The following is a 22538-nucleotide window of genomic DNA, read 5'->3' as shown; positions in this document are numbered from 1 at the left end:
GGTAGTCTGGCAAGCGACTAAAAAGAATGCGCTATTCACCAGTAATTCCACACTTAAACACATCGCTCGAAGGCGCTACTCCAACAGAAAAAATAAAAGCGCTGCCGAAACCCGGGATCGAACCAGGGACCTTTAGATCTTCAGTCTAACGCTCTCCCCCCCCCCCCCCCCCCCCCCCCCCCAAAAAAAAAAAAAAAAAAAAAAAAAACTGAGCTATTTCGGCGCGGTGAACAGTGCTTTAAAAGTCACGGACTGTTGGTGTCCGAGGCAGTCCTATCTTGTCGCTTGTCGCCTACACTACTATATCGCTGCACTCAAAGAGCTACGCTTATCGCGTCGCTTGCCAAGATCGCTTCGTGCGGTTACCTCTTAAAAAATCTCGAACGCGTAGTTTAGAGAGTGTATTATACGCGCATAACGTAAAAAGGTAGCAAAAAAAAACAGTATTATTTCGGTAGTAAGCGCCCCATTTTTTGTTAACCCAGAATGCTTAAAGGTGGAGGGAAGTTTAATTGGCAGCACTTTCCCTTTAAAATGTGAGATTAAAAAAATCGTTCTGCTAAGGATTCGGGAGGCTGCTTGTAAACGCAACGATGCGGTAGTCCACTCAAATTCAGAGCAACGGATGTGAATCGTAAAAGAGACAATGAAACTCCGTGTGCCACTGCACGAAATCCTGTGCACAGCGGTATTTCTTTTAGCGTACGCCGCTCTATTCAAAAGTTACGAAACGTCAGGTGGTTCAAAGCCGCAACGTTGTTTATTTGGCCTTGTGAAGGGTTCCCCGCCTTGGCAGCTGCCACAAATGTTACTTGTGGATATTTGTCACAGCGCAAAAACATCGGTGATTTTTCTAAGATTTAATAATTCATACTTGGTTTAGCAGTTAATGAATTCGAAAGTTTTGGGTGAGCAGCATTTCAGGAGCCTTTAAAACATCTTGTAGATTAAAATATTCTTGAAATTCTGGAATATTGTTTGAAATATTGCAAAATTTCGTCTTCAACATTTTGCTCGGTGATTCTTCACTTGCAACATATTACGAACTAATCACGTACCGCTGCCACGTCGACAATTCGAATATACTCCAAAACGTTTTCGTACGAAGATAGCGGAAACGTCAGCGTAAATGAAACACAAAATAATACGGGCCACTGATTTTGCAATGTACATGTCTGGGGTTTAGCACTCGTCAATTACACGATTTTATAATCGCCCTACAACGTGCGATCGAAGCTGCTGGTATACGCTGCGTCTCATATCTCGCCTGTAGCTTGGGCGCGTAAAACACCGATTTGAATTTTGAATTCGACTTGATTTCACAGCCACCGCGCACCTGCGCGGAGTACCTCGTTTACGACACGCTTCCTTTTGGCTTTTTTTTACCCACAACTCAGCAACTCCGATTCGTTACCGCCCATTTCACGCGCTCTTGTCGATGCAAATAAATATCGGCCAAGACAATTTGGGGGAGGGAAAGAAATGGTGAAATGCGTCAACCGCGTGCCAGGAGCGAGCAGGTGTGATAGGAACCAGCTTGACACGCACCCAAAATTCCCACAAAAAATAAAAAAAAAGCAGAATAGAGCCCAACCAAGATATAAATGCCCGCTCACGGCGGCGCCTTGTGCCAAGCCCCGCACGGACTCTGCAAACCGCGTTTCTGACTGGCAAACGACCAAGTAAACAACACCAAACGGCCGGGCTTCGGGCCCCTCGTCGTCCACGTGACCCGGGTTTGAGGACAACTACAGGTTTCGAGTCGGTAGTGTAGGGAGAGCGCGGCATGCAACTAGGCTTTAGAGGAGGAGGAGGGTGTTTTCGGCTGCCGTGGTGTCACTCACGCGGAAGTGATCGGGCCGACGTGGCCGCGACAGCGGACGTCAATCACCGGCTTCCAGAACACCTTTTTCTTTTATGAGTCGTATTTACCGGTTTGCGCTGTTTCCTCTCGTCTTTTCCTGTTTTGCCGTTCAGGCTTCCAAGTTTGTTCGTCTCTCGGCGTTTCCCAGCAGCGGTAGCCGCATATTCGGCGGCACTGACAGGCCCGCGAGGATTGTTTGACGACTTTCGCGCTATTTCCGTATTCTGCGACGCGACCTGTGGAGAGACGCTCGCTCCGGCGGCGTTGTCGGTTTTGTCGAGGAAGTCTACGACGGCAACACCTGCGGCGTGTCTCGTTCGCTAGGCCGAGTCGTGGCTCTGTCGACTCGCCTACGCCCACAGAGTGGTTGTTCCGGGACTTCAAAATGTGGAACCGCACGCTTACACGGCTGGCTGGCACGCGCGATGTATCACGGGGAAACGTAAATTAAAGGGGACATAACGACAATGTATAACTTCGTTCGTTACAAATTCACTCACCTCCAATGCATGGAAAGGTGCTTTTAGATGCGAAGAAGCTTATGGTCGAGACTGTTACCTCCACCGTTGTGTGGGCGCCGTTGTGCGGCGTCCACACCCCTACTGCGCATGCCTGGCCAGGCACGGCTGATGATGATTGTGGCAGGATGCCCCTAGGGATCGGCCAACCAAAGAATCCATCACGATATAGCTTCGCGTTCAACCACCGTCGTCATCTTCCCGTAGGGGAACCCTGAGTAGTATCAACACCAACTGGAAAGGGTTGGTAGTATGCGAGGCATTCCTCCTCTCCTCTCCGACGCTCCTCTCCTCTCCGGCATTCCTCCTCTCCTCTCCTCTCCGGGATTGCGCAACGACTGGCAACACCTGCGGCTCCGCGCGCGATAATGCGAAGCAGCTTAGGGTTAGAGACGCGGCGGTAGCCGCTGCATACTCCGCTGGTGGCGCCACTGTAGCTCCGCGGTATAAATGACGCGCGCGCGCGCTTCGCTCCCCTCATTTTCCTCCCGCAACGCCGCGATCGAACTGAAAACTAATGGGAACTTGAGTAGACCCCATGGCTGCCTCGCATACTACTGATTGTTCCCCTACGGGGAGATGGTGAATTTTTTTTCTCTAAAACAAAGAAATACGTATGTAAAAAAAACTACTGAAATTTCCCTCTACAGTCGCGTAATATGGGCAGCCGTGACGCGATAGAGAGCAGCACTAAAAACACAATGGTTGCCAGTGTGTTAAGTGCACGTTAGCATTCACGTGGTACGACCAAAAGGAAGCAGCTAGAGGCCCGTTTACAATCTCCCAGTCACTTTTCTTGGCGGTGCCTTAGGTGAGCGTCCACCAATCGCACAAACAAGATTCTGTGACGTCATACGGAGAAATCGCCGGAAAGTGCATGGTTCGGAAGTGACCGCAACTTCATGTGTTTTATTTTATGTCCTCGGTGTTTGCTCGGGGTTTGGGACAAAACTGGCACTATTGTTATAGGGACAAAGTAGTCTCCTTAGTGAGCCAAGCTTGCACTCTGTCTATCATTTTTTTTTAATGTGGTGAAACAATTTTTAAAATGCACTAATTATCTTATTGTTATCGGGACAAAGTAGCCTCCTTAGTGAGCCAAGCTTGCACTCTGTCTATCATTGTTTTTATTGTGGCGAAGCAATTTTTAAAATGCACTAATTATCTTATTGTTATTGGGACAAAGTAGTCTCCTTAGTGAGCCAAGCTTGCACTCTGTCTATCATTGTTTTTATTGTGGCGAAGCAATTTTTAAAATGCACTAATTATCTTATTGTTATTGGGACAAAGTAGTCTCCTTAGTGAGCCAAGCTTGCACTCTGTCTATCATTGTTTTTATTGTGGCGAAGCAATTTTTAAAATGCACTAATTATCTTATTGTTATTGGGACAAAGTAGTCTCCTTAGTGAGCCAAGCTTGCACTCTGTCTATCATTGTTTTTATTGTGGCGAAGCAATTTTTAAAATGCACTAATTATCTTATTGTTATTGGGACAAAGTAGTCTCCTTAGTGAGCCAAGCTTGCACTCTGTCTATCATTGTTTTTATTGTGGCGAAGCAATTTTTAAAATGCACTAATTATCTTATTGTTATTGGGACAAAGTAGTCTCCTTAGTGAGCCAAGCTTGCACTCTGTCTATCATTGTTTTTATTGTGGCGAAGCAATTTTTAAAATGCACTAATTATCTACTTAGAAAACGTGTTATGAAAATGTCCTATATATATAGGATGCATTCACTAGTGACGCAGCAGTAGTGAAGCGAGCAAAAAAAAAAAAGAGAGAAAAACTGTGGGTGCTTTCAAAACCGCTATTGTTCACGAACGCCATTTGTTCTGTGTGTCAGAAAGCCTGGTACTCCCGAGCTTGACGCGATCGACACGGTGTAGCACTATGACCTCCTTCGAGAGACGGGTGCCCATGTATATTTGTAAATAAGTTATTTTATGCCAACGGGCATTCTATCGCAAGTAAAAAAAATGGGGCATATAAGGGACGTGAAAATATTTCATGGCAAATTCTTTCCATCGAGGTGCTCTTTTTGTGTCTGATGCTTTCCTTGAGACTGGACGCGGAGTATTCCAGTTCAGCGTATATACCTTTAACGTACAATGAACGAAACGACTTTCAAACATCGCTTTTTTGATGCCAATTGTTCACATTACCAGACACGGTCTCGTTACTCCGATTATCGAGAGTTGACTTAGCTTCGGCTTCTGGGTATCCTGAAGCATTTAATCATCCAGTTTAATACTTCAGCGCTAAAGGACAGGACGTAGATTAGAGGACGTAGATTAGACGACAAATCTACGTCCTGTCCTTTAGCGCTGTTTCTTACATTTTTAAACATGCACCAACCAGCCCACTTGCTCCCCGTTCCTTAATACTTCATTACGCCTTTTAGTGGAGTTCTTGGAAGCTCAATCCTGTTGGCTGCGGGAAAGGGAAGGGGGGAGGGCTCACTTAAACATGAATCCACAAATCGAGAGCTATATACACCATGCCGATCACTTTTACAACGTTATTCAGGCCTTCGCGTTTCATTGGTGATATCGGGGGTCTTGCGAGCGGCTTCCGAAAGGCAGACGGGTGATGGCTTCCGTCCCACCACGCATCGCGACGGCAGCAGCTGGGAGGCGTTGGTTCCCGGCGGGCGCTTTTCGGCGAAGCCGATGTCAGCGATGTTGTGAGCGAGCCGCCAAGCCGCTGACAGTGAACGGGTGGTCGCGGAAAAGATGTTTCCGCACTACCGAGAGAAGGAGCAGGTCGCACATCTTCTGGAGAGGACAAGAGGGTGACTCAGCGGCTAAAGTACGCCCTTTTGATTACGCCGCTGCGTCGTGTTGCGGCAGTATTACGCGGTACTGAAGGGGGAGCAGTGGGAATGTTTTGACAAGGAAGGACGAGGCAGAGATGTACAGCCATGAACACGAAAATATGAACCTGAACACGCGAAATTGAAAACACACTGTTCATGCAGGTCTAGTAACGGCGCGCTATTGGTATACATTTGGAAAGTCACATTTCCCTACTTTGCCACTGTAACTAAGCCACGCGTCATTTTGACTTGCATGGAAGGAAATCGCGCTATTTGTGTGTTCCGGTTCATATATTCGTGGTCACGTTTCATTCGTTCATGGCTGTACATCGCTGCCTCGGCCATGCAAAAAAAAAAAGTATCTAGTCACCAGGCCAACAGGAAAAAGAAAGAAAGAGAGAGAGAGAGAGAGAAAAAACACAAATCTATGCCATCAGGGAAAAAAGAGAAATCCACGGTGTTCATGGAGAACTCTCACCGTAGCAGCATATACTGTTTGGTCTCGGTTGGTCCTCAGGACGGCGGAAAACGCCGGCAGTGCGGAAGCGGCCAACACAAACTTGCGACGTGTTTGGATGTTGTTTATTCACAAAATATCCAGGGAATGGCGATTGCGCGAGGTCCTCCGCTGGCTGCTCGGTTGCGTTTCGCACACTTTAAAGGGGTCCTGAAATGCCTTCCGCCGATGCATGGATGTACATGTAACCAAATAAAGCAATGTATTAGCAATCTCCCCCTGCAAGAATTTTGTTAAAGCGATGAGTATTAGCTGAGAAATCGTAAATCAACAACCGCGAATTATCGTTGCGCCGTATTTCCTCCTCCTTTCAACTGTTTCTTCGCTGTTGGCCTCCCCTCCCATGATGCTCCGCTCCTCAGCGGTGACGTACTTCCGCTATTGCGCTCCCACAGACTGCCGTCTGCTACGGGCCAGCTCTTTCGGCTTTTTCATCTCTGTAGACACCATGGACACAGGCTGGAAAAGCGAACGAATGACCTGGCCGCATGTGTGCGGCCTGGCCTTGCCCTTTCGCGGTGTACGTAGCTGCAGGGCTGCAGTTGGTATCGGCGGCGAACTCGCAGCCGCGTGGGGAGAATCGTGCGCTCGTTCCCTTTGGTGCACCGCGCACTGTTTATCCAAAAAGCGCGGTCTCAGATGTGGCCCCGCTGGTGCCGGGTGTTATTTTGCGGTGGTTGTAATTCCTACTACCGGCGGCATGTGAAAAAAGACATTTTCAACCGACACAGAACCCGTGCACAAAACGCGCCGGATCGGATCGCTTTATCAGCGGCGATGAACGTGAAGGCGAAGAGCAAACCAACGCTGCACTCGATCAGCGAGAACCCGTGTTCTGACAAGCTGCACCCATGTGTTGCATTCAACACTGACGGGAAAGCGTTTGTTTGCACTTGTTTGGATAGTCGTAAAATGTCCAAACACTCCGGCACTCCGCTAGCAGATCAGCCGGCGAGACATTTCGGAAAACATTTGACAGATGGCGCCGTATGCATGAGTGTGTCGCTACGCAAAACTGATGAGACGCTCTACTAAAACTCCCATCGCGGTGTCACGTAGCGGGACGCAAAAGTTAGCGTTTAGCGTATGCAAAGGCCACAAACGCTGTACTAAAACTCTATTAGCAGCAAAATAGCGTGCGTATGTGAAACCGCTTGCGTCTACAAAGCTGCACGCCGAGCGCGTACGTTTCAAACCTAGTGACATCGTTTAAATACACTGGCAAGCACAGTGTAACGTAGTCAGATATCAACCGTATGCTCAGGCGACAAGCAAGAGCTTGTTTTATGTGGGGCTGAGATTGCGCATAAAGGCCCGTTCGCACTTGCGACGAAAGCGAGTGAGAGCGGCAGGAATTCCGTCGCTTTGTCGCGCGACGATCGTTTTTGTCGAATGGTCGGGACAAATTTTGGTTGCGCGACAGAATTCCCGTCGCTTTCGCTCGCTTTCGTCGCAAGCGGGAATGGAAAGTTCTGCCGCTGCCGTCTGCTACGCAGCTCGGAGGTAACCGCGCGATCTGCCCGGGCCGGATGAACGCGCACCATGGAGGAAAGAATACTCAGGAGAGGCCCCTAGCACCCCAATGCATTGCGAAAAGTGTGGAGGAAGTCACGTGAATTTTCTTGAGCCCATGGACAACGTTGCTTACTTGTTTACAACTGCGGCGGCCAAATTTGGGCGAATAGAACGGACACATTTTTAAGGCGCTTGGTATGTGGCTGCCTCGCTACGCTTGCAAACCAGCGCAGTCGCTACGACAAACGTTTTTAAATTAGGCCAGTTTGAAAACTCTGCCGTCGGAGGCGTCTGCGTTCGCCATCCCGCCAGCCTGTTGCCATGACGACGACAAACGCTACTTTGCCAGGCTTAAGGGCTGAAAAATCGTCCTTCTATCTCAAAAACGAAGGCCGTCTTTCGATTGAAACTTTGGGTGAGGGTTAGAATGGGCAAATTGAAGGCCAAATCAACAACTTAGAAGATGACATCGCACTGAGGAATTAGCGACGAAGCTGTTTTCGCTTCTAAGCGGGAGGGCAGGGCGACGCCATGTTAGTCAAATCAAACCGGAGACAGCAAAGGATGATGGGATAGAGTGCTGGGCTCCGTGGGCTCAAGTCATGGCGGGACTCGGCTTCACAAATGTGACGTCAGGGCCTCTCCTAACCTTTTCTTTCCTCCATGACGCGCACACTCCCGCACGGCAGCGCCCCAAGCGGCAGACGGCCGCGTACATCGCTCCCGGCGCCCGCCTGGAGCCCGCCCTCGGCACACTAGCCAGTATATTTCAGGCACTATAATGGAGGAAAGATTTTTTGCTTCCGATGAACCTAGTTCTTTGCCCCTGTGTTTTTAAATACGTGAAGTGGTTAGCACGTCGTCCTCACGCAGCTCTGTATCGTCGTAGCATCGCTGATTGTCCGAACGAAGCTTGCAGCTAAGCCAATGCAGCGACCGAAGCTGTGTGTGTGTGTGTGCATCGCCTCCTGTGTGTTGTGGACGCGTTCGTTTCGCGATGAAATGCGACATTGTACTTCTGCGGGTGGATAGTGCTTCCCATGGTCTGGATTATCTTTCTCGAACGACGTACCACTCAACCTCGCATGGGGTATGTGCAGTGTGCCTGGCTAAAAGCCTTCTCGCTTGCGCGCCAGAGTTGTGACTTGCTGCTCGTCCCCGCAAACCGGGTGTGAGGTGAGTGCCGAATTTACGACGGGCAGGAGGAGGCAACTCATCGTCTGTCAATCGCGGTTCAGACTTGCAACGCATGTTGTGACGTTGCGTTCGTTCGAAACGCATCTCTGGATTGTTTTGAAGTTGAATAAAATGTACGCGTCAAACCCGGGCATTCGGCTCAGGGCGTTCTCTGCGATTGCACCAAAGAAGTGCCACGGGACTTTCTTTATGGTACGTACTCACGTAAGATAGAATCCACGTCGTGTTATGGCCGTGTTGCATTGAATACAAATGGTTAAGCGTTTGTTTACACTTGTTTCGTTTGTCGTAAAATGTCAAAGCACTCCGGCACTCCGCTGGCAGATCAGCCGGCGAGCCGACGCTGAGCAGACGACTCATCTCTTTGCCGGAAGTGCGTGAAAAAGCCGCCCAATAGCAGGATGTCTAGCTCATGACGAACATCTGGGAATCGATGATGTAGACATGTGAAGATGGCGGCGTCCAAAAACACGAAGGAAAGGGTGAGAAAAAAGCGACAAACTTTGCAACAAAAGTGTGAGCTTTCCGCTGCGCGTAAAAGAGTAATACTTGGCACAGGTGACGTTGGCGACCCAATCTAGCGATTGCGCTAGTTCATTTAGTGTGCTCAAAATGCCTTTCAGGGTCCCTTTAAAATTTATTTTAAATATGCTCTAGGCAGTATTTGCCGCTGATATTTTGCAGATGATGTACGTGCGTTCACACCATTCTATCTCCGAAGTTATCTTGCCTTCAAAATTTTGTGTCAGTACCCTTTTGTGCGAGCGGAAGCAAAGCGTCTCTTGCTTTCACAATTGGTGCTTTCACATTATTGATTGATTGTGGGGTTTAACGTGCCGACGCAACGCAGGCGATGAGGCGCGCCGTAGTGGAGGGCTCCGGATTAATTTTGACCACCTGGGGATCTTTATCGTGCGCCGAAATCTCGAACACACGGGCGTTTTTGCTTTTCGCCTCCATCAGAAAAGCGGCCGCCGCGGTCGGGAATCGAACCCGCGACCTCGTGCTCAGCAGCGCAGCTTTCACATTATTGCTTTCGCATTCGGAATCCTTATGAAGTGATCAGGTTGCCTCGGAAATTTTTTTTTTTGCAGTGTTACTGAAAACTAATCACATTTATATTATTTTTTACTGTTTATTGACATGCGCCGTTCAGCTCTTGTTTTGTCTTTTAAAAAATAGGCTACGTATTTTCCACACTACAATTAACGCTCAGTTGAACAGTGCCCATTTCTTGCAGGTGTTTGAAAAACTCATAGTTATTTGTTTGCATCATTATTCTACAAAGGTCCAAAATAACGTGTTATGGCAGGGGTAGCAAACAAGGATCCAAAGGCACAACTTATACTAACATAAAGAAAACCCTGAGACAGAAAGGGAAAGTATAGTTCTAAACAAATACATCGGGGCTCTCACATGCCTTACTTTAAACCATCGAATGACGGCTCGTATGCAAAGAGGAAACAACACTGCGTTAACACCCTTGCACACGTGGAAAGTTTTCATTACCATCATGAAAGCAGTTGAAGTTGCTCCAATCACCAGGAAAACAAATTCGGGAGTGCAGCAGTGAATGGCGGCTACGCCCATTGAAAGGCAAAGCACAATACCAGTTTTAAGTGCGAATGCACTTCTTAAGCGAGCCTGAATCGTCCGCCGCCGTAGTCCGCATAGCAACGGCTGCGGGTGAGCGCGCTCCTCGTCTTCCCTAGCAACGGGGGGAGATGGGCGCGCGCTGCCTGGCCGCGTCCCCATGGCTCATTCTTGTTGTTGTTCCGGCTGACATGGCACATACCCACGTGGGGGATTGGCCAGGAATCGGGCGTGAGAAGGGCTAATGCACCCGCTTAAAGGAGTACTGACACGAAATTTCAAAGCTGAGATCCGCTCTAGCAATCAAGTACAACGACAACACAAATAGGTGTCTGTGAATAAATGCATCTTTCTTTCTTTGTAGTTGTGTGTGTGTGTGTGTGATCTCTCTTTCGCGAACATTACCGAACCGCGCAAATTCAACTCCTGCATTCGCACTTTCACATTCTTCCCCTCGGGGAAATGCGGGGAATTTTTTTCGTTGTTATGTTGAGCATAATCTGTGTCAGACGTGAATCAGTTGTTTTGTTGCTACTTCAATTCTTATGCTCCAGTTTCGCGGTAATAGTAATTCGAACAGATAACCTTACAGTGTTCTTTTACTTGTGTTTTAAGGGCGTTCCTACATATTTCTGAAAAACAGCAACAGACATAATATATAGCGAGGTTTTAAAAAAAGACGTCGTGGAGGTGCTGGGTATCGATCCCAGTACCTCTCGCATGCTAAGCGAGCGCTCTACCATCTGAGCTACACCCCCGACGGAGTTACACGTCAAATGCGGACAATACGAAGTGAAGTTCTGCGTACTCCGTTGCGGAATCTCCGCTAGGCGCCGAACTGGATTGAATCTGGGTCAAAAGCAAGGGCGGTGCAACAAGGAGGAGATAGACTCCTGAAAGTGGTTTCTTCATACCGCAGGCGTTCCTCGTCCGGGGGTGTAGCTCAGATGGTAGAGCGCTCGCTTAGCATGCGAGAGGTACTGGGATCGATACCCAGCACCTCCACTCTTTTTTGTTTTATTTTTAAATACGAAAAAAAAAAAACTGCCGCAGCTTGCACTAGAGTCACTAATTTATTTAGTGACACTAACTTGCACTAGTGGTGGAGGGCTGGCTTCTTCCCACACTGACAGCTGATCCCAGGGAGAGAGGGAGCAGCCGGACCCGAGAAGTGCAAAGCCGTTTTCGACGGCCCTGTAAAGCAAACACCCTTAATGCATGTACAGTGATTTGCTCAGTAGCAATCGCCGTCATCCCTTTCATTTTTGTCTTCCGACGGCACAGCCGCGTCGGGAAAGTCCTCCTGTAGTGCGTCCTCGCCCCGGTTAACATCCACTCCTCCGTCAGCTGGTCCGGTGGCCGCCTCCATGTTTGAATTGTGAAGGGACGACTTGACAGATTCGTCGTCATCTTCTCCGGCGCGGCGGACCCGTGGCGTGCCGGTCGGTACACGACGACGACGACGAAGGCGGGAGCTCCTCACGTGGCGTAAGCCCACGCGCAAGCCTGGGCGACGCCGGGCGGTCGCCGCGAGGCACGCGCTCACGTGAGCTCGGGGTTGTCTGTCTACGCCGGACGAATTTGTGCCGGCCTAAACAGCTCCGCTATTGAAAATGATATATAGCCCATCGAGCTCGAAATTCGCCATTCGAAACTGTGAAACGGCTTCTCGGGAAGCGTTCCATGGCGCGAGCGCGAAGTGGTCGCCCACGCTAGTGCTCTGTGCCCCGCAGATGAAGTAAAGGAGTGGAGAGAGAGAGAGAGAGAGGGAGACTTTTACAACTGGGATTTAGGGGAGAGGGATGGCCGAAGCCCATCCGGCTTCGGCGACCGCAAGGGCCCGTGCGGTTAGAGTTTCCTGAACCACCAGGTCCGAGCTCCCCAAGGCCTGTTCACGGCGGAACAAACGAACAGAGAGGGAGCGAAATTCTCCATTGCCAACTTTTAGATTACACGGCGGCAAGAACGAGCGTCAGCGCAACACGTGGCAGACAGATTGTAGCCATTCCACAGCGTTAATCTGGATTGCGGAGCAAATAGCCTCCAGGGGAAACAGGATGAAGTCGTTCGAGAACGTTGGGCGAAAGCAAAGCGTCTCAGGCGTTCAATTGGACATCGACGCGTTCGCATTAGCAACCCACGACAAGTGCTCCTATTTACGTCAACTGCGTTGCCTGCTGGCTGCCGTAGTATAGCTGTGGATGCATTAGAAGCAAAACAGAGTTTAGTGCGGGGCCCATTTGAAAAAAAAAAAAAAAAAAAACCTGCAGAAACGTGCACGTGGAAATTTCGCCAGCCATTAGCAGGTTGTTTCGTTAAGGTATACGGCCTCTCGATCTCCCCGCACTAAACAAAGGGGAAAGGTCGAGTGGCCGTGGTTTAAGGCTGCTCTACTATGGTAGTAGAACTTTTGCTTCAAGAGGAGTACCACTGGTCACGATGGAGGTAAAGAAGCAGACATGAGTCAGCGTTTGACGCTCGCCCAGCAGATGACTAAAAGCACACGAATGCTGGCGTGTGGTTGCTTTCATGTAGGTTTTAGCGCCCGGTTTAATTTTTTTACCAACACTTTCTTTTCTGTCCGCGCAGTTGTAATGCGCTACAGCTGTTACTCCCGAAAAAGATACAAAATGACTTCACTATTGCTTCAGAGAATATGCAACTGCCTCGTTACAAAAACTACATAAAATTGTTGCTGATTACAAGCATCAGCGCTACTTGACACGTATTCGGACACGTCTGCAGGCACCCCTGCAAGAAATGTTCCTCGCCCCAAGTGTACAGAACGCGGAATGTGTACCACGGGACTATGGGGCACGCTCGTTTCTGAGTGCAAGGAATTATCAGGGTGGCCGTATCGACATCTACTCTATAAAACTCCACTGTATCTCGCATTTGTTCATTATACAGAAAACTAATTATTAGAAATATCGCTTTATTCGCAATGTTTTATACTCTACACAGCAGTGCAGTCAGAGCCAATTATTTCCGCTTTTAACGAAATATCGCTTATAAAAGGCCAGTTTCCTTTTCCGGAGCCTTCGTTACCGCGTTACGTGTCGGCTGCTACGGAACGTGTGCCGCGGCACGATACTGCGGGACGTGGTTACGGTATTCAGTAACGGCAAATGTGGCAAGTAAGATCTGCGTCACTGGTACCGTATACATCGATATGAACACGCAAGTGCTTCGTGTTAAGGTCGAAGCGCAACGCATGTCCTACAAACATACTGAGTGGCGCAAATACACAACACACAAGAAAGAAGACACGGGCAGCAACACGCCCAGCAACACGTTCTCTTGAAAGCATGTCCTCTTTGGCACCATGATTAATCCAATTACGTTTTCTCACAGAAGAGCAGTACATATTTATTTTTACATGAAAAATACTCCACTGCTCCAATAGCGCTGCCCCTATACATCACTTTGGACAAAGACGGTCAATGGTGATTATGAGTGCGCGCATGCGCCGTCCGCGGGAGTTATGGAACACGTGGCTTGGCTCGTGTCGCGTGTACATTTCACCTGCACTGGCTTTTCTTTTATAATCGTGCAGCATGATCTCCGATTGCTAAAACGGACATGTTCGCTTCCAGAAAAAGCACCTTTGAGCCAGATATGGCAGCTCAATTCTCGTCCTCGAACTTTCTTGAAATCTCCATCCCTCCGCGGCGTGTAATCTTCCGACGGTGATTTCGTGACGGGGACGTTTGTTTGGGAGGATTCCTGGTGTTGGGTTCGCTCACCGAGCAAAACCGATACGGGCACGTGAAAGTCGTGGCGTATACGAAACAAAATACGCCGCGATGTCGAGTCATAAACAACACTGCGGACTCCGATTCAGGCCGGATTCAGGCTTCATTCCACGCCGATAAAACCGGAGCCGTCCCGTAAACGAAAGCGGGCTTTGAACCGTATACCCACGCTGGCGTCGTCACCACGCAACAAGAACCTTCTGCAGGTGGCGTGACGGCGATGACACCCACGGGGACAAGGGCCGATGACAATGAGTCACGGACACGTGCGTTCGGCCGCTTGCCGATGACGGACAACTGACGAACGTATACACCGTCTGACGTTTACTAGCGGACACGTTTGATAGACCGGGAAAAGCACGGCGACAAACACAGACTGAAAACAATGGTGAACTTTGAAAGGTGTCAGCGGCGATGTAGTTGCTAACGCGGCTGCAAACAGAAATGCCACGTTGGGCGACACATAGCCAAATTTGGCTACTTGAATTTATGGATGACAGGGAAAATTCTTGGTTGGCTATTTGGGTATTTTTGGGCTGCTTGAGACACCCTAAACATGTACACAAAATGCCACTCTTCGGCTGGTTCGAAAAAAGAATGAACGAATCAATCGCAATTTTATACGCTATAATCATAGCAATTTTAGCCTAAAAAAACCTCAGATAAGAATTTTTGAAAAGCCTAAGATGAGCAGGTATGAAAAGCCCAAGATTAGCAGAACTTTCTGTATGTGCAATTTTTGCACCCCATTGTTGAGGAATTTGACAAACTTATCGAAGCGTTCTAGAGTGAGAGCCCTGACCGACAAAGGCTAGACTTGTGCTCGTTTGTAAAGTGTTTGCTTCCCCGTCTCGTTCTTCCAGGACATGCGTCTCTCAATTCCAATTGGGAGAACCATTTAATGCTTGTTCGAGCCTGCCGACTGGGAAGTGTTTTCCATGACGCCTTGGGAAAGTCTTCCCTTGGCGAATGAGAAGAAAACCATCATTCTTGAGCGGTGCCGTTTGCTTATGATCACATGTGTGAAAAGCACCTTGAAGCGCCTTCCATCGAACCCGAAATTGTTAGGCTATCTCCACCTAACAACAGAGGTAAATTCCTCTTCGATGCTCTGTTAAAAGCTTTGGGAAATTTCATTCCGGCGTCAAACATTTCTTTTACAGAATCAGAATTCAACTGCTTGCTGGAATGTAGGCTTGATGACCTCCGTGACGACTCCGTCACCATTTTTTCGAAGAATGCACACCGCGCCAAAAACAGCGCTGGCGTGCGAATGTTTCCGCTGCTGTTGCAACTAGCCATTTCACTTCTCACGTTGCCAGGTTCAAATGCTGTGGTTGAACGAGTTTTTAGTCACGTAATTTTAACGCAAACAGACTTGCGGAACAGAATACCCCTAGGTGCGTTGGAGAACATCCTTCATGTAAAGTTTGGAGTCACGAGAAAGGGCAATGGCGTAAGGACTTCACACCATCTGAGATTTTTTTGGAGTGGTTCAACACTACCGCTATGTACTCAAGTGGAACTGTTTGGGCTCCAAACGATTGATGCTTTGCCTTGCAGTCATTCCATTAACACCTAAAATCTGACATCTGATTGATTGATTGATTAGGTTTAACGCTCCGGCGCAACGCCGGCGATGAGGCGCGCCGTAGTGGAGGGCTCCGGATTAGTTTTGGCCACCTGGGAATCTTTAACGTGCGCCGAAATCTTGTACACACGGGCTTTTTTGCTTTTCGCCTCCAACAGAAAAGCGGCCGCCGTGGCTGGGAAACGAAAAATCTGACATCTGACGAACAGCAGACATCTGAATAAGCGTTTGAAAGTAATCGTGTGAACTTTTTGATTTGGCTATTTGGGCTCTTTCTGGGGGTCGACATTGGGCTATGTGGCTCAAAAATTTGGCGGGTTGCTCTGCGGGAAACTCCAGCTGCGCTGTAATTACAAGTCATTGTCCTTACCCACCAATCGTGTGTGTCCTTTGTCTGTGACTTAAGATCGCACCACTGTCCATTTGTCATTCAAAACAGCCAATCCCCAATATAGGTAAACTCCAACACAGCAAAGCCCGTCAGATCGCCAGCTTCGTTGGACTGCACTCTTCACAGGCTGGAAGAGCCCTGATTTTCATCGTTCCTTTTGGGCCTCATTCGTGGAGTTCATCATTCGCATGTTCATCTGATCATCTTTTTTCATCGTCATCTGATCATGCCCCTCTATCTGCGCCTCGTGGCAAAACAAACACTAAATAAACAAGCGTACCGAACGTTGTTACATTAACGTCCGCTATTGTAATGACGTTCCGCATGTCGTCTCTCTTTCCAAGCGCCGTCCGTAACTACTGGTAGCAGTCAACCAGACACACAACAGTTTTAGAGCTGATAAATGGGGTGGCGTCATACGTTGTTGCCTGCGGCCACGGGGGCATCGGCGGAAGCCTTTAACATGCGTTCCGGCAAGGGCAGATGCTGCGTTGCGTCAGGTTTTTTGCAGTTTTTGTTTTGCCCGCTTTTACTTTTGCACTGAACGAGGCATCCCCGACACATAAGCAGCGCCTGTATTACCGTGAACTATGTCTTGGGATTCGTTTACAAATCGTGTTTTGTGAACAATGCTTATACGCTTGTGAACCGCTGATATGTCTCGACGGGCAATTTTCTTCGATAGAGAAAAGGGTGCGACCTTGTTCTCACTAACCTAGACTCTTCCTGCTTGATCGACAATCTTCCTGACTTAACTAAGTATTTCAGGTAAAGCAAGCATTCCGAGATAAATGCATGTAGTGCAAACGCCCTTCCATTTGCCGACGCTCGTCAGTGCACAACACACTGTTCACTGCTTCTTCGACGTTTGTGTCGCCTTCCAGTTTATTGCAGTGCGCAGGTTCACCCAAGTAAGCTTTATTCATTCAAGAACCTCGCGTCGTCCTTGGTTATGTGACAATATAGTGGCTCAAACACCGACACCAAGTAGCCCTAACCCGTACTCTACATGCGAGCCCAGGTGAAAATAATATTTTTTTTCTGGCTGGATTATTGAACCAGAAATTTCTTCCAGCTAGAAATTTGGTTGCTAGCTCATTTCTAGCTGAATTTACATTTTTTTCGGCTCGCAGTTATCACTTCCAGCCAGCATTTGTCAGTCCAGCTGGAAGACAAAAAAAAAACAAAAAAAAAACATGTAAGCTGGAAATAACCGTGTCCAGACTAAGATTTTTTTCTAGTTAGAAGCTGTCGATTCCCGCTAGAATCTATAAATGTAGTTAAAAATGAAGCTGGAAACTATGGTTTCACGCTGGAAAGGCTCTTTCCATTCCACTTTTCATTTTGCCTGGACCTGTTCAGAACCCTAGGGTTCTTAACAGGTCCAGGGGTCCTTTCTCGAAGGCTGCATTGCACGCGCAGGTGGCGCTTCCACTTCAACGTGTTTGAACAGGCGTCCTAAGACGTTCCTCTCGTTTAACTCGTTTAGTGTGCGTGTTTAGCTGCTCGCCTTTGTACGTTTAGTATCGCGTGGGCGGCGCTTCACTGTTGCGTCTTTTCTTGCGGGCCCCGTCCGAGCTCCTTTTACGCCCCGCCGCGCTGGCAGTCCCGGCCATCTGCTGTTACCCGACTGTCTGCTTCTCTCCTGACGGTGTCCGTTGCGAAGTTGCTATGCGTCTTTTCACTCGACGAACTGAAGCGAGCCGCAGGAGACGACGCGTGCGACCGTATCGGGAGGAACCATCAAGGTGGGAGGGTGGAGCGGAGAAACGTAGCGGGAACAAAGCGGGGTCAACGCCGGCGCCTTGACCTTGAACCCCCGGCGCCCTCTCCCGCGCCGTTTCCTGGTCGGTTTTCTGCGTGACAAGGAACTCACGATGTGAGGTGCCCGACGCGTGCAAGCTGAACAGCAGCGACCAGCAGCGAGGTCTCGTACGTATTTCTCAAACAGCGGGCAGCACGATATCGGTGCTTAGCTATTAGTCCGCTTGGCACCGCCGGTAGCATCGTGAAATATAATGATGTCTCGTGTACGTCATAGTTGGTCTTCATATATTTTTCTGTTTTTGACATAGAAGGCACAGGAATGCTCATCACTCACTAATTTTTTTCCTTAGTAGTGATGTTAAACTGAACACAATGCTCGTGGTGCGGAACCATGCGTCGTGGGGTCAAACGCTGAACAAATGGAGCCGGAACAAATGGCGCGGGACCCCAAATGGTTCGGGAAAAAATCGGCTCCGGCACAATTTGCCGCTACTCCAAAGTTGGTAAAAATGTAAAAATGGTCGGAGGCTTGACACCGCCCACGAATTGTTGGCGCGTAAAGTTAGGAGTCTAACGGGGGAGCGGGGGACCAAAACAAGAAAACATTACACTGATATCAAGAAATATTTCATAGTGATTCCCTACTTGGTGTGCCCGCAGCCATCAGCCGAGCTCTTGGTCCTTTGGGAATCAAAAGTACACCAAATCCTTGTTATAGCGAAGTTATCCGGGCAGGACCTGAAAGGGCAGGACCTATGGTGGTGTTTATCTGTTTCCACCGAAAAAAAAAAAAATCCTGATGCATCGCGCATTCAATGAACAACGATTAATCCTACTAGGGGGCTCCTTTGAAACGTAAGCACTATGTGACAAACAACACACGCACACGTGCGTGAATGCCGCCGGCGTATGGGAGGCCAGGAGAGATCTCGAACGGGAAGAGGCGGAAGAGGACGTCTACGTTCTGCCATCACTGAAGACGTCTCCTGTGTGGGGGACGAAACGACTAATTGTTCTTGTGCCAAATAGGAGTTACTTGTTTGCTAAATGCTTACGCATGAAAATTACAAGCTGAGAATTACGTGGTGGCATATGGAATATGCACGCGCGCACACGCAATCGCATACAACAACACACGCAACACACACGCACACACAGAGCGAGAGAGTTATAAAATCTATAAATCGAATGCGCACGCATGCAGTTACGGGCTCCGCATAAAGTTTCTAAATTTCCAAATGCACTTTGCGTGAGTGTGGGCCCAGAACTACAACTGTTTAAGTCTGTTCTTAAATAAACGAATACCGCCCCATGACGAGCGTAAAAAGTTCAAATCATTATGTTGGAAACGGGGTCGGGAAGAGGGAAATAACTGTTACAAGAGACCCTACTACTGACGCTACGATCCATAGTTCCGCACCACGAGCATTGTGTTTAGTTTATCATCACTACTAGGGAAGAAAAGAAAAACTAGTGAGTGGTAAGAATTCTTGTGCCTTCTATGTCGAAAAAAAAAAATGAAGGCCAACTGTGACGTACACGAGACGTCATTGTATTTTCAACTCTCGAACTGCACCTCCCTTTCACACGACGCAGTTTTCCGTTACGTGGTAAACGTCGCGCAAGCGTTACCCTAACGTTACGTAAACGTTACGGTAAACGTTACGCGGTAAACGTTGCGGTAAACGTGCGCGGTAAACGTTAGGCGTTACGCGGTAAACGCTGGTCATGCACTAAGTGAAATCGTGGCTAACTGGGAAGCCCAATAAGCGGAATACAGTTTTGTTGTCAGACCTCGGGTTCGACGCTCTCCGGGAGAAATCAGACCGAAGAACTACACTCTGAAAATAGATCAAGCGCGAACACGCAAACAAAGCTTAATCCGGTGTCTAAGCACTGCTGGAGCTTCCTCGCACAAGAGGAGGTGTTCTCGCGTCAAAGGAGCCAAGTGGCCCTATCCGATTCGACAAGCCCACTTCTCACCCCTCGAGTGGATGGGGACGACACTCAAGCGGATGTCGTCCGACACCGCCCCTTCCGCAGACACACGAGAAAGCGCGAAGGGTGAGAGAGAGGGGGGCGTGTTTGAGGAAGAGGAGGAGAGTGGGGGGACAAAGCACATATTGCCCCGCCGCTTCCTCCCACATCGCGGTGTAATCTTTTGCTTATTCGTTTCCCACCACCTTCTTTCCCTTTACACAGGTTTCGTGGCGGATACCGCACTTGAGGATTCTCAAGCGGCTTGTTTACTAAGCGACTGCCCATGCCTGGCAAACGGGAATTTAATGAATAAATAATCATAGTGCTTGAAGAGGCGTGACGAAAACTGGCCCTCAAAAGGGATTGCCGAGAGCACTGTGAAACTGTGATCGCGCACGTTCGGCGAAATTTTGCACAGAAAAAGGAAGCATTTGTCAAAGGCAGCGAAAGCTGGCTAGAATCGCAACCACTGCACCGAGGAAATGGTTTACTAAAGCTTGTCCTCGCTCGGGTGCGGCCAAGACTAAGAGATGAAAAGCAGGCGGGGAGGTGGTGATAGTATCGCCTCTTATTAAGGCGATGAAATAAAGCAAGACTCCGTGATCAGTGGTCCGTTTCAACTAAGGCGGTAAGTTGGGCGAGTTGGTTACTAACTAACGCGCAGATGGGGGCTGGCCACCTGGCTGATCATTGCCGCAGGTGTAAGGATTGCACTCCAGATTTCTTGCAGACGCGCATCCTGTACACGTCTTCCTCCCAAACAGAACAAGAAATTTGTAAGGCCTTCATGATGGGCAGAGAAGGGGAAAGATGCGTCAGTTCACCGTCCTTGGCGCTGTCCGCAAGGGAAATAGGTATTTAGGAGATGGAGAGCCGGTTGTGCACGGTTTTGAGGGGTGACAGCCGCACACACGTGTAGGTTTAATTTACGTCGTGTGATATTGGCGGGCACTGTGAGGTGGCTTTATGATATGAGCAAGTGTGACGAGTGCGATACTACTTTATTTTGTTCGTGTTTGCGTCTTTTTCACCATTTCCACGTTTCATGTACATATAGCCCTTTTCCGTGTTTCTGTTGCATAAACTGAGTTGAAGTTCTAGCGTGTGTTTCGTCTCCTCTTTACATTTGTCTGTTTAATGTTCGCTAGTATTGATTGATTGATTGTAGGGTTTAACGCGCCAACGCAACGCAGGCGATGAGGCGCGCCGTAGTGGAGGGCTCCGGATTGATTTTGACCACATGGGGATCTTTAACGTGCGCCGAAATCTCGTACACACGGGCGTTTTTGCTTTTCGCCTCCATCAGAAAAGTGGCCGCCGCGGCCGGGAATCGAACCCGCGTCCTCGTGCTCAGCAGCACAACGCCTTAGCCACTGAGCCACCGTGGCGGGTAATGTTCGCTAATAAGATGAATTCCTAAGTTGGTCCGTTTCAGTTGGTTGGAGTCTACCTAGTGTAGGATCGTTTGCTGAAGAAGAGAAAGGAAATAGCTTAAAACTGAACGAAACACGAAACGGCGAGAGACGCGACGCGCACAGCATTTTTTCGCTGGGATGGGCTCGTCACAGCGCCGTGTCACACTGAGAACACTTCAAAAGGACATAAGAACGCGGTGTTGTGAAACAAAGGTCATTGTAAAGTCGTTAAGGCGAGTTAAAAGCCGGGAGAAACACTTTGCCTTATGTGGCTTATATTGCGATCACTTGCGTTACGACCCCAAAAACTGCATTAAAAGCTGTGGTTAATTCGTGACCACTTGTTCCCGTCTTCGTGAATTTTCCTGTGAGTTCGCCATCTTTACTAGAATTTTTTTTTGTACGTGTGTGTGTGATTGGCTGTAAGATGCCGCACACACTATCGGTTGTTAAACGGGACGAGCTGGACATCGGAGACACATGACAAAAGTGAGAGTTTTGAACACGTTCAAGAAAGGAGTTTCAGTGCAGAATGTTCCCTTCTGCATTGTTCATCGCAATAAGGTTGTTTCACATTTTTGTCGTCCCTGAAATTTTTTTAAGCCATGCATTTCTACCAGAATCGAGTATTGGGAGCTGCTTTTCCTACTACACCAAGACTCCTCCTCCTCCTCCTCTTCCTACTCCTACTACTACTACTACTACTACTACTACTACTACTACTACTACAACTACCAACGCTACTATTACTACGACTCAAGGTTACCTCTTCGGGAACTTCAATGACCGACACCTTTAGTTAACACGCCTCTTGCTACGTGTTTTTATTTTTAAATTTTGGCTCCGATTTCTTTTTCTTATTGTGCTGAAAGTAGTTTCCTCTGTCCATGTGTACCAGACCCCGTCCTCATACCCTATGGTACCCGAGGGTATGCCTAAAGAGCCTATACTTACTGTGGAATCTCATTTAGGTGGCTGAATTGTTTGTTCCTCTACATAGTTATTGAGTCAACAATCGTTGGAACGCGATGTTATATCGTTGCACCCGTGCGGGTGGCGTTAAATCGGCGTTGACTTGGGCTATCTGTCGCCGCACTACGTACACACATTACAAATTACGGAAAACAAAATTAATGTGAGTTGAGAAGACAGCGGGGGCTTATACTTGCGAAGGTACGGTACACACGCTGGCAGCCATATTCAATGCAAGCGGGCACAATGGCACCCCGCTACGCCGGGCCATATGGCTCCGTTGGATTCCCACTGCCGGCAGTCGCCGGCAGGGGCCGCTCCGCTCGCTTCCGGAAGCGTTTCCTTTTTTCTTTTTTTGATGGGGAAATAGACGTTTCAGACGATTGTGTCCAGGCCTTCCCTGCGTGTTGTGTGGTGTCCTGATGGGGGGACATTGCAGGTCTTCTTCACACACCTGGCTGCGCTGCTGCAAGGATTCTAAGCGATATCCTCTGCCGGCGTCGAGGGTATGACTGGTCGAACAAACTCTGGATGCGACAGGGGGAAAAACGAAAGCTTACAAGTCTCTGTCACAGGAAACGTAATTTTGCAGCGTCGTTTACAGCTGTTATTTGGATGTGCCGTACTTCGCTGATATAATTATATTAC

At 48.6% G+C, this 22538-nt stretch overlaps 1 protein-coding gene and 3 non-coding genes across 4 annotated transcripts in view; 2 read left to right on the top strand and 2 right to left on the bottom strand.

Moving 5' to 3' along the window:
- Nucleotides 1-22538, top strand: part of LOC144166792 (heparan sulfate glucosamine 3-O-sulfotransferase 6-like) — a 92011-nt gene that overhangs the window by 26073 nt on the left and 43400 nt on the right. The gene's annotated exons all lie outside the window — the stretch shown is intronic.
- Trnaf-gaa (transfer RNA phenylalanine (anticodon GAA)) lies at nucleotides 103-223 on the bottom strand. The gene has a single exon. It is a non-coding gene; the product is annotated as a tRNA-Phe (tRNA).
- Trnaa-agc (transfer RNA alanine (anticodon AGC)) lies at nucleotides 10705-10777 on the bottom strand. The gene has a single exon. It is a non-coding gene; the product is annotated as a tRNA-Ala (tRNA).
- On the top strand, nucleotides 10952-11024 carry Trnaa-agc (transfer RNA alanine (anticodon AGC)). The gene has a single exon. It is a non-coding gene; the product is annotated as a tRNA-Ala (tRNA).

Source organism: Haemaphysalis longicornis, unplaced genomic scaffold (genome assembly GCF_048455015.1).
Source record: "Haemaphysalis longicornis isolate Haplotype H1 unplaced genomic scaffold, Haemaphysalis longicornis Haplotype H1 scaffold_19, whole genome shotgun sequence".
Classification (NCBI taxonomy): domain Eukaryota; kingdom Metazoa; phylum Arthropoda; class Arachnida; order Ixodida; family Ixodidae; genus Haemaphysalis; species Haemaphysalis longicornis.
The sequence above is the reverse complement of the archived record's forward strand: the minus strand, read 5'-3'. Positions and strand labels throughout refer to the sequence as shown.